Here is a 14144-nt window from a genome sequence, read left to right as displayed (position 1 = left end):
CCCCTCTCCCATTCTCCCTCCTGGAGCTGGCGGCTGGCGGGGTTACCGGAAGTGATGATGCAGGAGGCGATGGAGGGGGCGGGGCTTCGGGGCGGCCGCCACCGGTGGGCCGCAGATGAAGAGGAGGCGGTGGCAGTGGTGGAAGAAGAGGCGGCGGCGGCGTGGGTAGGGAGCCTGGAAACGCAAGCGGGGATGGTAGGTGGTTTGGACCCGCCGGGCCGCCGTCGTTTCCAGAAAGGGTTTGACTGGAGGAACCTCTGGAGCAGCTGTGAGTTTGGGGGGGGGGAGAGTTGAGGAAAAGGGGGGCTACTGAGAGATGAAGGGGCGGGGGTTGGGTACCTTCGAGAAAGGAGGGTGGAAGGGGAGGAGTGGAGATCAGCGCCTTGTCTGGACTGGTACCTCTGGAAGAAGAGGCTGTGAGGGGAGCCTGTGGCGTGTCAGCCGCAGGGCTCAGAAAACTTACCTACTGTCCCTGCCTCCCCACCGCCAGCACCCCTCAACCCAGTGCCTGGGGATCTGGGGGTTGAGCTGCCCTGGAGGGGGTGCAGACTCTGGTCCTATGTCCTGGGTAAGCGCTGTGAGGTACGAGCCCATAGGGGAGGTGGTGGGTGAATCTCTAGCTCCCTCCGCCCTCATTTCCCTCCCCACCCCCATCCTTCTCTTTAATCATTAACAGCCCTGGAATTAAGGGGCTCAGACCTGAAGGCCTTTCTGTGCACCTTTGCTATAAACGATAACCATCTGTGACTGAGGTAATGGGGCTGGACTGTATCCTGTATAGGAAGTGGGACGGGGTGACAAATGTATTGTTTTTCCCACTCCCCGTCACCCCTCATCCTCCCCCATACACACCCCTCATTTCCACTTTAATTCTTTTTGACTGAGTGGCGATTGTGGGTTTTTTTTTTCCTCCCTGTTTTCCTTTATGATACTTAGTACCTTGACTACCTCTTTTGAATTTGGCTTTTGGTCTGTATCCCAGATCTTAACTGCAAGCTTTGTAATACTTCAGTTACAGGCTGTCACATTGAGAGTACCTCTCAGTGCCTGGTAGCTCCCGATTATAATGAACATTTTCTTTTATGAATACTGGAATTCCAAAGCCCTTGCAAGGAATCCTAAATGGCATCAGAGCCCAGAAATCAAGGTCTCTTGCTCTAAATACTTTATGTGTGAGGAATTTACATGTTGTCAACTCTTTACACAATGATTTGATGCTAGGCTAATTCTGTATTTCTGTGTTTCTCTCCACCCACTCTTCATGATGCACTTCAGAGAAGAGAAAACCCCATATTACTTTTTTGTTTCTACAATTGGACAGTAGCTCTTTTATCTTTTTCTCCATTTGTGTGTGGCACACAAATCTTCAGTGACACATTCAGCTTGTGCTGATTTTCATCTTATTTACTTAGCTGATTGTTTGTGTATAGGTGGTCTTAAATGACACAATGTGATCTGTTTAGTTTGTTTTAAAGAAGAATACAAACCAATAACGGGTGTGAGAAAATGGTTTGAAGAAAGCAAAGTATGAATGGAAAGAAGGTCTCTTTGTTGATAGGCTGTTGGTTTAAAAAAAAAAAAAAAAACACACCAAGTAACACTCCCCTAGCCTGTCATATGGATTTCAGAGTGAAGTGTAAAGATTTTTGTTTTGCTGTTGATATATTCTTTGGAAATCCTCTGTTGAATCTGAAACTGTTTTCTGAAGAACTTTAGAGATGGTGCCCAAATTTTAGGGGTCTTTTGATTAGGAAGTGTCCATAAATCCTAGCCTCTAATTAAGCTATGCATATCGCTAGAATTATCATAGTGGGTGTTATTCTGATGCTGGGAAGAGAGTCCCATCATATCAGGGCTTTCAGGCCTGATAAGACAGAATATTTAATGCCTTGATTGTACATGTAACAGTGTTTAGATGTTTCACCGAAGTATAGCAAAAGAATGACTACTGTTCTCACCTTAATTGATTTGGAACCTAATTTGCTATTGAATAAAAAGTCCAAAATTCACTCATTCAGTAAACATTTATTGACTGGCTACTAAGTGCCAGCCAATGTTTCAGACACTAGGTGTAGGCATACACAGGTGGACGTAAGCAAGATGTGTGTCTCTCATTGAGCTTACCTTGGAGTTGGGGGGGGACAGAGAGACAAATAATAAGCAAATATTTGGTTTTGAGTAAGTGCTGAAGATAATAAGAGCGATGTGATAGAAAGTTTGATGCAGTCAAGGAAGACTTTTCCCAGGAGGTGACACTTAAGTTGAGCTTTAAATAAAAGGAAGGAGCTAGCCATGAACAGAGAAGGGGAAGAGCTTTTCAAATTCAGGGAGTAGGTAGTACAGAAACTGGCTAGAATGAATTTGGCAAGTTCCAGGGACTAGGAAGAAAGGGAAAGGTTGAGAGCGGTATGGGAGAGTAGTAATGGCTAGAATTTAGTGAGCAAAGGGGAGAGTGAAAAGAGATAAGGTCATAGGGCTTAAGAATAGGTAGGCAAAATAAGAGCCAAAAGAATAAGGATGTAGAAAGTAATGCTCTTTTTTTATTATTATTAATTCTATTGCCTTTCCTAGGGTTTTATCACTTATTAAGTGATAAGTGTGCACTTTTTGCAGGTACTGTTGGACTATTGTAATAAAAAAAGTCACCCATGGCCGGGCGCGGTGGCTCACGCCTGTAATCCTAGCTCTTGGGAGGCCGAGGCGGGTGGATTGCTCAAGGTCAGGAGTTCAAAACCAGCCTGAGCAAGAGCGAGACCCCGTCTCTACTATAAATAGAAAGAAATTGATTGGCCAACTGATATATATATATAAAAAAAATTAGCCGGGCATAGTGGCGCATGCCTGTAGTCCCAGCTACTCGGGAGGCTGAGGCAGAAGGATCACTCGAGCCCAGGAGTTTGAGGTTGCTGTGAGCTAGGGTGACGCCACGGCACTCACTCTAGCCTGGACAACAAAGTGAGACTCTGTCTCAAAAAAAAAAAAAAAAAAAAAAAAAAAAGTCACCCTGCTGAAAGTGAGAAAGGAGGCAGTGGTCACCTGGTTCTTTTCTGGCACATAGATCTCAAGCTATGTGTTCAAAACTCAGCAGGATGTTCAGTTGAGGGCACACCTTTTTCCTTAAAGTATTTTGTATTATATGCTGCTATTTAAAATTGCATAAGTCCTCTGAGTGTGTTCTAGTATGAATCTTCCTTTGCTTCCAGCTCTGCATGAATTTAAGGTTGAAGGATTGGGCAAATGTTAATAATATATCCCTGTTGGTCTACAAAGATGACCATCAGGATCTAAGTTTCAAGTTGTTTTTTGTGGGGAGGCAGAGTTTATGTTGCAATAGTTCCACTCTTGTCTCGTCCTCCTGATGACTAACAACACTCAGCTGAGGTGTAGGTTGGTGCTAAAAGTTCACTCGGTGGATTACATTAGATAAATGACCATTGTTGGGCTTCATTCCATTATGTCGGCATCTTTGGGCTGGCCTGTAACCAAGGGATGTAACCTACTTTTGCCTTCTGATGGAGGCATTCATCTCTAATAGTCTGTTGATTTTCAGCCTCACCTTGGCCAGATTGTCCACTTGAATGGCCCTATGAAGAACCCTCCTTGATTTGACCCTCTTGAGCCATGTCACAGTGGGCTGAAACAGAAAGAATATGCTTTTTTCTTCTTTTGAACCCCACAACAGTGGCTAGTGTGTTCTTTGAGTGAAATGGGTCTTTGAGCTAGGCAGTTGAGAGACTTAAATGTTGCTAGGCCTATTTGTAGTAAATTCCGTATTAGAACTACTAAATAAAACGTTTTAGTGTTGGGAAAAACACAGCAGAAATTGAGGACTTGTCACCTGTTTTAGCTTCTAGTATTCTAGTAGCGCCTGTAGATGGATTGTCAAAACCAACTTGAATAGAGCTTTCTGGGCAGTCTTGGGGTAATGAAGAGGATAGAACAGATCCTAGTACTGAGTTACTGAATTCTGACTTTACTACAAACAAAAAGTCTTCTAGTTAGAAAGCAAATGACTAAAGTGTACAGTTAAGCTAGGACCAGGCAAACGATAGAATCCACCCTCCGTACTTAAGAGAATCTCAAAGGAATGGAAAACTGTTAGGGATGGAGATAGATACAGATATAGATATATTTGTCTTTGACCCAGGTTAAAGATTTTGGACTTAACCTTGTATGCTACTGTTATTGCTGGATATAAAATGCTCTATCTGGTGGGTTATTAAAGCTGTCCACTATTCATCTTCATTTTAATGGTTTATTATAACTCAAGTATGAAAATACCCTGTAGGCTGAAATTTCATCAGCCAGTTTGGAGAGTAGTGGCTCTTTTCTAATTTTTGAAAGGGGGTGGATGGGTAGGAGGGGACTTGAACACAGAGAGAAGCCATTGACGCCCACGTAGGCCACTAATTGTGTTTGGGGAAAGAATCTGCAAATTTAAGTAAATTGGATTCTTGGAGTTGAGCTGGCCTTTGAATTTAGGATACCAGTGGATTTGTTTCTTAAACTTTGCTGGCTTTTGGAAAAACCCTTCAGAAAGGTGGGCAACCTAAAATGCCAGTCGATGCCACTTGCGATTGGAGTTGTGGGTAAGTGGTTTTGCATTGCTTAAATGACTTAAAGTTAATCTGATTTTGGTACTGTCTTGATATGCAGAGACTCCTCTATTTATAATGGGGCAGGGTCCCATAAACTTATTGTAAGTTGAAAATACTTTAAGTGGAAAATACATTTTTTTTTTTTTGAGACAGAGTCTTGCCTTGTTGCCCAGGCTAGACTGAGTGCCGTGGCGTCAGCCTAGCTCACAGCAACCTCAAATTCCTGGGCTCAGGCAATCCTGCTGCCTCAACCTCACAAGTAGCTGGGACTACAGGCATGTGCCACCATGCCCGGCTAATTTTTTCTATATATATTAGTTGGCCAATTAATTTCTTTCTATTTATAGTAGAGACGGGGTCTTGCTCTTGTCAGGCTGGTTTCGAACTCCTGACCTCAAGCAATCCGCCCACCTCGGCCTCCCAGAATGCTAGGATTACAGGCGTGAGCCACTGCGCCCAGCCAGAAAATGCATTTAATACACTTAACCTACTGAACATCATAGCCTGGCTTACCTTAAATATGCCCAGAACATTAGCCTACAATTGGACAAATAAAACTGAGTTCATAATAAAGTGTTGAATATCTAAGGTAATTTATTTAACACTATACTGAAAGTGAAAAACAGAATGGTTGTATGGGTACTTGAAGTAGTCAAGGACCATCTGCATGTGCTGCAGTAAGGTGAGTTAATTGTACACTAACTGTTAGTTGTTCTGAGGTGCAGAAGCATTAACTTAGATTGAAACAATAGTATTAAGTAAGTGGGTGGTAACTCCTGTTTCCCCAGCTCTTGATAATTTATAATTACCTCTGTGTCTGTTTACAGATATTGATACCAGTGAACCAGAATCAGTTCTCCCTAAATGTTAGAACAGTGTTCTGAAGCTCTTTGCACAATGGACTAGAATTGAGTTAGTGTCCTTCAATTCAAATCTAGTTTCACTAGTTCTTGTGTCTGTTTTTCTAGGTGATGGAGAGTACTGTTTCTTTTGGGAGGGAAAAGGAGATTACCACGGCATTTGACTATTTAATTAGAGAATAATCACAAACTAGAATTTCATATATCAATTTACATCCCCTTGGTATCCTAGGGGATTGGTTCCTGGACCCTTGTGGATACTAAAATTCACAAATACTCAAGTCCCTTATATAAAGTGGCTTAGTATGCTGGTTGCAGTCACACATACCTATAGTCCCTGCTACTCAGGAGGCTGAAGGATCTCTTGAGCCTGAGAGTTTGAGGCCTGAGCAACATGGTGAGACCCTGTCTCTAAAAAAATAAAAAATAAATAAATAAAGCAATAAAATAATTTAGTATTTGCATATAATCTGTGTACATCCTCTCATATTTAAAATTATTTCTAGATTTATTACATTACCTAAAACAATGTAAATGCTATGTAAATAGTTGTTATGCTGTATTTTAAAAATTTTGTATTATTTTTTATGGTATTTTTAATTTATTTTTCCAAATATTTTTGATCTGTGCTTGGTTGAATTTGCTGATGCGGAGGGCTGGCTGCACTGAAATAATGAGAGAAAAGGTTGGAAGTGGCTCATACTCTAATTCTTTGCAGTTGTGTTATGCTGAAAGGAAGAAATGACAAGGGGGGAAATGCCAAATCATCTCCTTTAAGATGTGTGCATGTGAGACCTTTAAATACCATACATCAGAATAGGGAAGCTCAGCAAATCAGTCTTGAGGTGATGCTTTCACCCTTGTTGTGGCAGAATAAGTTACCTATGCCCAGCATCTGGATGCCAACCTGGTTGTAAGCAAAGACAGACATGCTGGTAGCTCCTCCTGCCTTCCGAAGGGCTTGGCCTTGCTCAGGTTGTCCTCTGAGCTGTGCTGTGCTGTTGGGTTTGGAGCTGAATTGCAACATGGAAGTTTAGATTGCATAGCATTGGGAGGCATCATCTGTGTTTCTGTTCTTCCCTGCTGAGGGCTCAACCTAAAAACCTGGTGACTGGAAATAATTGTGTCACTGAGGCCTGTAGATTCAGACCAGATCTGATGACTGACCAAGGATCTCGGATAGCACCACTGCAAGCATGAGACTTTTCATTTTCAGTGAGTGTTTAGCATCTGGTGATTACTTTCTCTGCGTGTCAATCCAGGAGAGAGTGCGTTGGAAAGACATGCCCCCTTATTTAGTAGCAGATTGCTTCCACGCAATCAAGCAGCAGAGTTCAGTTACAGCTTTCAGCCCTTTTGTTCGTAAAGGGTTTGCACTCTATGCAGTGTTTGCCTAAAGTGGATTGGTGTGTGTCCTGTAAGTTTGATTCTGAACAAGTCTCAAGTCGTAGCATTTACTATACTGAATGTAGTTGAATCCTCTTCCTCCAGTTTAGGAAGGAGCAGGAAAAAGTCAGACCCTTGGAATATCTGGTGTGATGTTTATTTCAAGCTGGGCTTTGAGGAGTTCTCTCAGGGGCCATTACTGGACTATGCTTGTGACAGGGATGAGATGGTTTTGCTATTTTCCTTCCATTTCACCCACTGTGAAAAGTTACTGTAATGCTGTGTTATATTGGGCTGCCCCATAAGATTCCGGTTGAACAAAATGTTTTGAGGCTAAAAACAGGTTGGAAAGCTGTGATTTTAGTGGCAACACAGAAATCAGGAAAGGTACATAAATTTGCTTAAAGTTACAGAGTAAAGTACAGGCAGGCAGCTGCGGTACTAGGCCGAGGCCTTCTTTGCACTTGTTCTTTCAGTTACCCTGCCTCTCTCAAACAAGTAGAATTTGAGTTTAATATCCTTGGTGCTTTGTCTTCTATATTCGTGGGTTCTGTATTCAAACGTTTTGTCACAAACTATTAGTCTTTTAGAGAAGACTCCTTGTAATGAAGCATATGTGAAGTGGAGTTATTAATGGGTAGTGGGATAGGAGGCTCCTTAGTTTAGAAGAGGTTGTAGATACTTAGTAGGAGAGCTGCCCTTTTTTCCTTAGAATATTTCTGAAAGTGACCACATTACATTCAAATAGGAATTGAGGCTTTATCACTGTAAGTTCTTAAGATAAGCTAGTGGGCATGCCTTAGAGAACACCTGTGCAAAATGCTGAACTGTATACTTCCTTTTCCCAGTGACCTGCCCTGGAATCTGAACAGGAAAACCCAGCTGTACCTATTGACAGAAAAGTTTTCAAACAGTTCTGTGGCAATAACCACCATGGACACACATTCTTTATTATTTTTTTTTTTTATATCTGTGAAGCAAATTTGCTTTCAATTAAACGCTTGCTTTCTAACTATGTAGTGGGTGTTCTTTAAACAGGAGGGGGAGATGAGGAACAGCACTACAGTGAGGGTGGTGGGGCACAGCATAGTGGGTCCTAGGAGGCAGGATCAGGGACATACTGGAAGTCTTAGGCCCTCTGAGGAGTTATTTTTCCCAGTTGTGACATTTTCTTTCTTCCCAGTAAGTGGAATTTGAGAATGAGGTGGGATAGAGTGAATGCTCTGTGTCCATTTTTAAGAATGTTTTCATGGCTCTTTTTCTCTTAGCAAATTAATTTTTCTTTGAAATAAATAGTTGTCCAGTCATTTACTCAAAAGAGTTAGTTGTAGCTCATGCCCATGGTAAGGAGAATTCTGCTTGGGGATTTCCTAACCTTTTATAAAAAGTCTAAAGACTTTTCCAGAGGCATTAAGCTAGGTAGTTGTGGGGAGGAGTGTGTGTAGGGGAACAGGCCTTTGGGAGGGAAGAGTGGTGGAGAAGGGGGTATTGTGGACTGGGTGTGGCGGAGAGAGAAATACCCATCAGTGGTTCAGCTGGGAAAAGGTGGGAAATGCTAACAGTGGCACTTACTGGGAGAACAGTGGGTAGGGAACGAACAGGCCCACAAGATTGCCCAGCTCTAGGGAAGACCACTCACAAGGAGGGGGACAAGGAGTGGCCCTGACCAGGGCCCTGACCAAAAGCCTTCCTCCAACTGGAAAGTGTCTACCACAGAGGGATGAGCTCGGGGACCCAGCAGCTGGTTTGACCAGATTGGTCTTCAGGCTTGACTAGTCAGGGAAGATGGACGTCTTGTGGAGTGCTGGCCTAACCTTTTTTGAAATCTCTTATGATTTTATTTTAATAAATCAGAAGTTGTTAAATAAGAGGGATTATAAAGTGCCTGGGTCCATTAGATTTTGGATTAGAGTATATAATGAAGAGAATACTAGGTGGTGGCTCTTGTCATTTAACACTGTTATCCAAAGGGAATAGTTACGTGTCAACTATTGAGTTAATTCATGAGGGAACTATGATAAATGTGAAATAAATCACAACTAAAACTATTAATTAAAGAAAATCATTTTTTACTTCACATCATTACATCTTCTGTGTTCACTTTAGCAGGTCAAGTTAGTTCTTTAGTAGGTCTTATAAATTTTTTTTAATCTACCAGGTACTTGTGGATCCGTCCATGGGGCATGGTTTCCTACTAGTGCTGAAAATGGCAAGTAGTGCTGTGATTTGGTGACTGATGTGGATTTAAGGATTGGATCAAGCAGGGAAGTGGCTTCTAAGCATCAGTGTATTTGGATTTAATGTGAGCCTCTTTTTCTGAGGTTATTAATTATATGGTTCTAACAGTTCTCAGGCAGCAACTGAGTGTCTAGTGATTTAGTTCTGTTACTGTCTGGAGTTAGCACAGACCTCACATATTAATGACTCAGTCCCATAAGATTGCCCCACTTCAGATGCCAGCTGCAGGTCTTGGGTATTCTCGTTACCTGAACTTCTGTCCAGTTGATTACAAATTCAGGGGTTCTCATGACACTCGCCTCAACCTTGCTGTGCCAGGTTTAATAATTTGCTAACATGATTCACAGAACTCAGGAAAGCAAGGTATGTAGGATTAGAGTTTTTTTTAATAAAGAATATAACTCAGGAACAGGCAAATGGAAGAGATGCACAGGGCAGGGTATGAGTTGAGGGGCACAGAGCATCCATGCCCCTTCTGGGTGTGCCACTCTCTCTCCCAGCACATGGGTGGTTTCACCAACCTGGAAGCTTTTCTAGCCTCCGTGTTTCAGAGTTTTAAATGAGGTTTCATTCTCTAGGCATGGTCATTAGCTATTGGAGAGTGAACTCTGTCTCTAGCCACCCCACCCCTCCCCAGAGCATGGAAGGGTAGGGCTTTAAAATCTAATCTCATGCTTAGTCTTTATGGCTTGGCCCTTCACTTAAAACTAAAGGCCCACCCTGAAATCACCTTGTTAGCATAAACTCTGGTGTGGTCTGAAGGGTCTCTTCATGAATAACAAAAGACACCCAAGCAGGAAATTCCTGGGGTTTTAAGACTCTGGCAGGAATCTGGGACTATGACCAAATATATATATTTTTACACCACATTAGTGCTCCAGTTTTGTCTCCTGTAATTAATAATGGAATAAAGCTACTCAAAGTTTATTCAGATGATAACTAACATTTGGTGTTTCTGGACATCCAGATACTACAAATTGAATAGCATCAGACTATAGGGAGTGAACTCCTCCCTCAATATGAAATGCCATTCCCAGAATGTACAATATTCTTGAACTTCCAGGTACAACTGCTCTAGACTTTCCTAACACAAGAAACAAGCTCACTTTATATGAAGTCAGATGTACAGATTTCATGTTACCTTTTAATGACTTTTAGAAAGGTTTGGATATACATAGTGCATTGGTTAAGAGTATAGACTCTAGACTTAGTCTGCATATGAGTTTGAACTTGACCACCTACTTGCCATTTGACCTTGGCTGAGCCACTTATCTCTAAACTCAGTTCCCCCATGTATAGAGTGAGGATAAACACAGTCGGGAGGATTCCATCAGATAGTGCATTTGAAGGACATGGCACAGTGCCTGGCATATAAATAAACATTTAATAATATAGCTATTTAGCTACGTGGCATTCATAGCTAAGCCCACCTGGATTGGCAACTCCCAAGAGGCTGGGAACTATGAGTATCATTTCTGCCTTTTAGAGGCAATTTATGGGACAGTGTATAAAACATTGCTAGGCACACAGTTGACACAAGTTATCTATCACTTGAAAATAAAACCTGCCCTCTGGGTATCTGGGAAATGCACGAGTGACTCTGTAATGGAAACTTCCAGTCCGTTTCCAAAGCTGGCCTAAAACCCAGAGATGGAAAATCTTCCTCCTGAAACCCTATAGAGTCTGTGTGAATCTAGCAGTGGGGACAGGAGCTAGGATACTATTGGATCAAAAATTGGGAAACTGATCCAGGAGACATTTTAATCTTTGGCCGTATGCCTTGGGGTTCAGTGAGTTGGGCAAAACCACATGAGACTTTGGGAAGAAAACAGATTTATTTCAGTCAATCCAGATGATGTTTGAGAGAGTAGGTTGGCAAGTACCATGTTGTGTGTCTTGTTTCTCAGAGAAAGTAAAAAGCCACAGATCTACATGCAAAGAGCTTACTGGCTGCTTAAAAGGTTCACTTGTTGGTGAACTCCTCTGAGGCCAGGTCTCTAATTCTTCCTGCAGCTCAGCCATCTGGAGAATCTACTCTAGAGGGACCACCACTGCACTGAGTCCACGATTCTAGTCTAAACTCTGCCACCAGTTGCTGTGTGTACTTAGGCAGATCACATCCCCTCTTTGAGTCTGTTTTCTTAATTATGACATAAAGGATTTAGAACTAAATCATTGTTTCTCAAAGTATGGCTTTGGTTGCACTTTAATATGTGTGCTGCCGAAATGAGCATTCAAGTGTGTTTTTTGTACCACTGATGATTGTGAGATGATTTTTAGTGGTAAATGATGAATACTTGTACTTACAAGTTGTATTTTTTAATGCGTATTAATGAAAACATAACTAGTCCATAACATAACTACATGGATAATGGTGCTTAGGAAGATAGAATAAGTATTCCCATGAGCTGAGAGAAGGAGTTGGCTTTATAGACAGAAGGGCTAAAGAAAGCAGAAGCAAAGAACAAAGAACATATTAGTCCTTTCTTTTTTCCTTTTTTTTTTTTTTTTGAGACAGAGTCTCACTTTGTTGCCCAGACTAGAGTGAGTGCCATGGCGTCAGCCTAGCTCACAGCAACCTCAAACTCCTGGGCGCAAGCAATCCTTCTGCCTCAGCCCCCCAAGTAGCTGGGACTACAGGCATGTGCCACCATGCCCGGCTAATTTTTTCTATATATATTAGTTGGCCAATTAATTTCTTTCTATTTATAGTAGAGATAGGATCTCGCTCTTGCTCAGGTTGGCTTTGAACTCCTGACCTTAAGCAATCCACCCACCTCAGCATCCCAGAGTGCTAGGATTACAGGTGTGAGCCACCAAGCCTGACCATATTAGTCCTTTCAAAGCTACTTTTCTTATAAGATGGGGTTTGGGAGACAGAACAATAGAAAAATAACTGATTAGTTAACATCTGGTTACTTCAGGCTGCCTTTTTGTGTGTGGAAGGATTAAAGGGAGAGCAACTTCCCTTATCATGCTGAAGATTTAAACTGGTCTGTTTGGGAAATTGGTTGTTATCTCTTCTGCTTTAAGGGAAGGTCTGGGGAGGTCAGATAAATTCGTTTGGGGATGTGGAGCTTTAGCATGGGTGACTCCATTTTGATTTTTAGTCTGGTCTTTTGGGGCCTAGTGTAGGAGCTTAGTTCAAAACAATGGCCCTCCCTAATTTTTATTTAATAATAGATATGGTGGGATTTTTTAAGCTTTTTGGAGAAATGTTAGGTGAATAGTGACTGGGATGGTAAATGGATACGTTAAGATCATAAAGATGGCATAGGAATGGCTAAATTTTGTAAGTTCCAATATGAAATAATTCTAGTGCAGTACCATACCTTACTTAAAATGAAGTCTTTGTGGTGATGGCCACAATAGAGCAAGTTCAAATTTGAGTGGATTTAAAGACTTGCCTAACTGAAGCAAATTGACAAATTTCTATTTTTTTTTTTTTTTTTTGAGACAGAGTCTCACTTTGTAGCAATCCTCCTGCCTCAGCCTCCCGAGTAGCTGGGACTACAGGCATGTGCCACCATGCCCGGCTAATTTTTTCTATATATTTTAGTTGGCCAATTAATTTCTTTCTATTTTTAGTAGAGACTGGGTCTTGCTCTTACTCAGGCTGGTTTCAAACTCCTGACCTTGAGCAATCCGCCCACCTCAGACTCCCAGAGTGCTAGGATTACAGGCATGCGCCACCGGCCCTCTATTTTTGCATTTATGGCAAAAATACCCATAAGTAGATTGTTTAGAATTTAAGATGTCATAGATGTTAGTAGTGATGTTTTTTTTAATAATGAAAAAAAATGAATAATGATGTTTCTTCTTTTACCTCTAGCGGTTTTCCTGTAACCTGGATTGATCTTTAGTTCCTTTTACTCTTTGGTGTTGGGACTCCCTATGGTAGAATTTAAGATCTGACTTGTTCTGTTGAATCCAGTGCTTAGATTCAAGGTTCTGGAAGGCTGAGGCTCTGCCCCATCTCAAGAGCTAACCTGGATGTTACTTCTTGCTAGAAACTGCTTTAAAGGGACAGTGTAACATGTATTCTAAATGAAGTTGAACACTGAGGCAGGAAGTACTTAAAATCTTGTTTCACTTTCTGTCTCATTGCTCATAATTCATTCACCCTAGAGGTCTTGAGAAGAAAATGAGTAGTGGTGGAAATGATGCAGACTATTGTGGGAGGTCCTTTCTTTTTCAGTAAAACTCAGAATTAAACTGAAATCTCTGTTGAGCAATAGAAGCCGAGAAAGCAGTTTTCAGATGTAGTCTTTGGTTTCTTGATTTTTTTTTCTTTTAATTTTAAAGCCTTAATTATCCATAGTTCCTAGACATTTTATATGTATCTTAACCCTATCATCTTTCATTATCTACATTTGTCTGGTGGTCTGTGTTCTGCAAGTGATCTTATTCTAAATTAACTCAACATAAAGGACCAGAGATCCGGTATACTTCCTTGTAATAAATTGCTTAGTGTTTCAAATTGTAATTTAAAAACTTGCTATAAAGGTGATTTCAAGTCTAATATCTTTCTACTCTAGTGTTACTAGTCAAGATTAGGTTAAAATAGAGCAAAATGCTGCTGCTGATGATGTAGCCCAAGATTTTTCTCCTATTTCATTTACTTAATACAAGGTTTCTACATGATTTCATAATGAGAAACTCTCAGATCCCAACTGAGGTGGAATCAGGTGTTCATGCCTCAAGTTCTCATACTTTGTAAATTTGATTTTGTCATTCATACTGTCTTATCTCCTGAAAGAGGTCATGACTTATTTCATTGGGCACATTAGGAAAAAGATAAAAGCCTGTTACTCAAGGCTATATTTTGCAGGGTTAAAAATCTCCCTTCCCACTAAGATCTAATTCATGTCATGCAGCAAGGCATCCTTTGTGCAGATTTTGAGTTTAAACCACACAATGTACCTTGCTCCTTGGATGTAAAAATCACAAGACCCCCTTACTCAGGGTAGATCATCAGGTTTCTGAAACAGTATATTTCCCTTAGTGTGAAAGTTAGTCATTATTTATAGATAATGGCTGATGAGTCTAGATAAATTCTGAA

At 41.3% G+C, this 14144-nt stretch overlaps 1 protein-coding gene across 3 annotated transcripts in view; it reads left to right on the top strand.

Annotated features, from left to right (window-relative positions):
* DCUN1D3 (defective in cullin neddylation 1 domain containing 3) overlaps nucleotides 1-14144 on the top strand; it is a 43560-nt gene that overhangs the window by 356 nt on the left and 29060 nt on the right. Inside the window, exon 1 of one of the 3 annotated variants that reach the window (XM_012790157.3) lies at nucleotides 82-195. The exons of 1 other annotated variant lie outside the window; for it this stretch is intronic. The gene's annotated coding sequence lies outside the window, so the exon portion shown is untranslated. Of the gene's footprint in view, nucleotides 1-81; nucleotides 269-14144 lie in introns of those variants that run through there. One more of the 3 variants, XM_012790155.3, reaches the window with a different exon arrangement.

This window comes from Microcebus murinus, chromosome 19 (assembly GCF_040939455.1).
Source record: "Microcebus murinus isolate Inina chromosome 19, M.murinus_Inina_mat1.0, whole genome shotgun sequence".
NCBI classification, from domain to species: domain Eukaryota; kingdom Metazoa; phylum Chordata; class Mammalia; order Primates; family Cheirogaleidae; genus Microcebus; species Microcebus murinus.
This window is presented reverse-complemented; position numbering and strand designations above follow the sequence as displayed.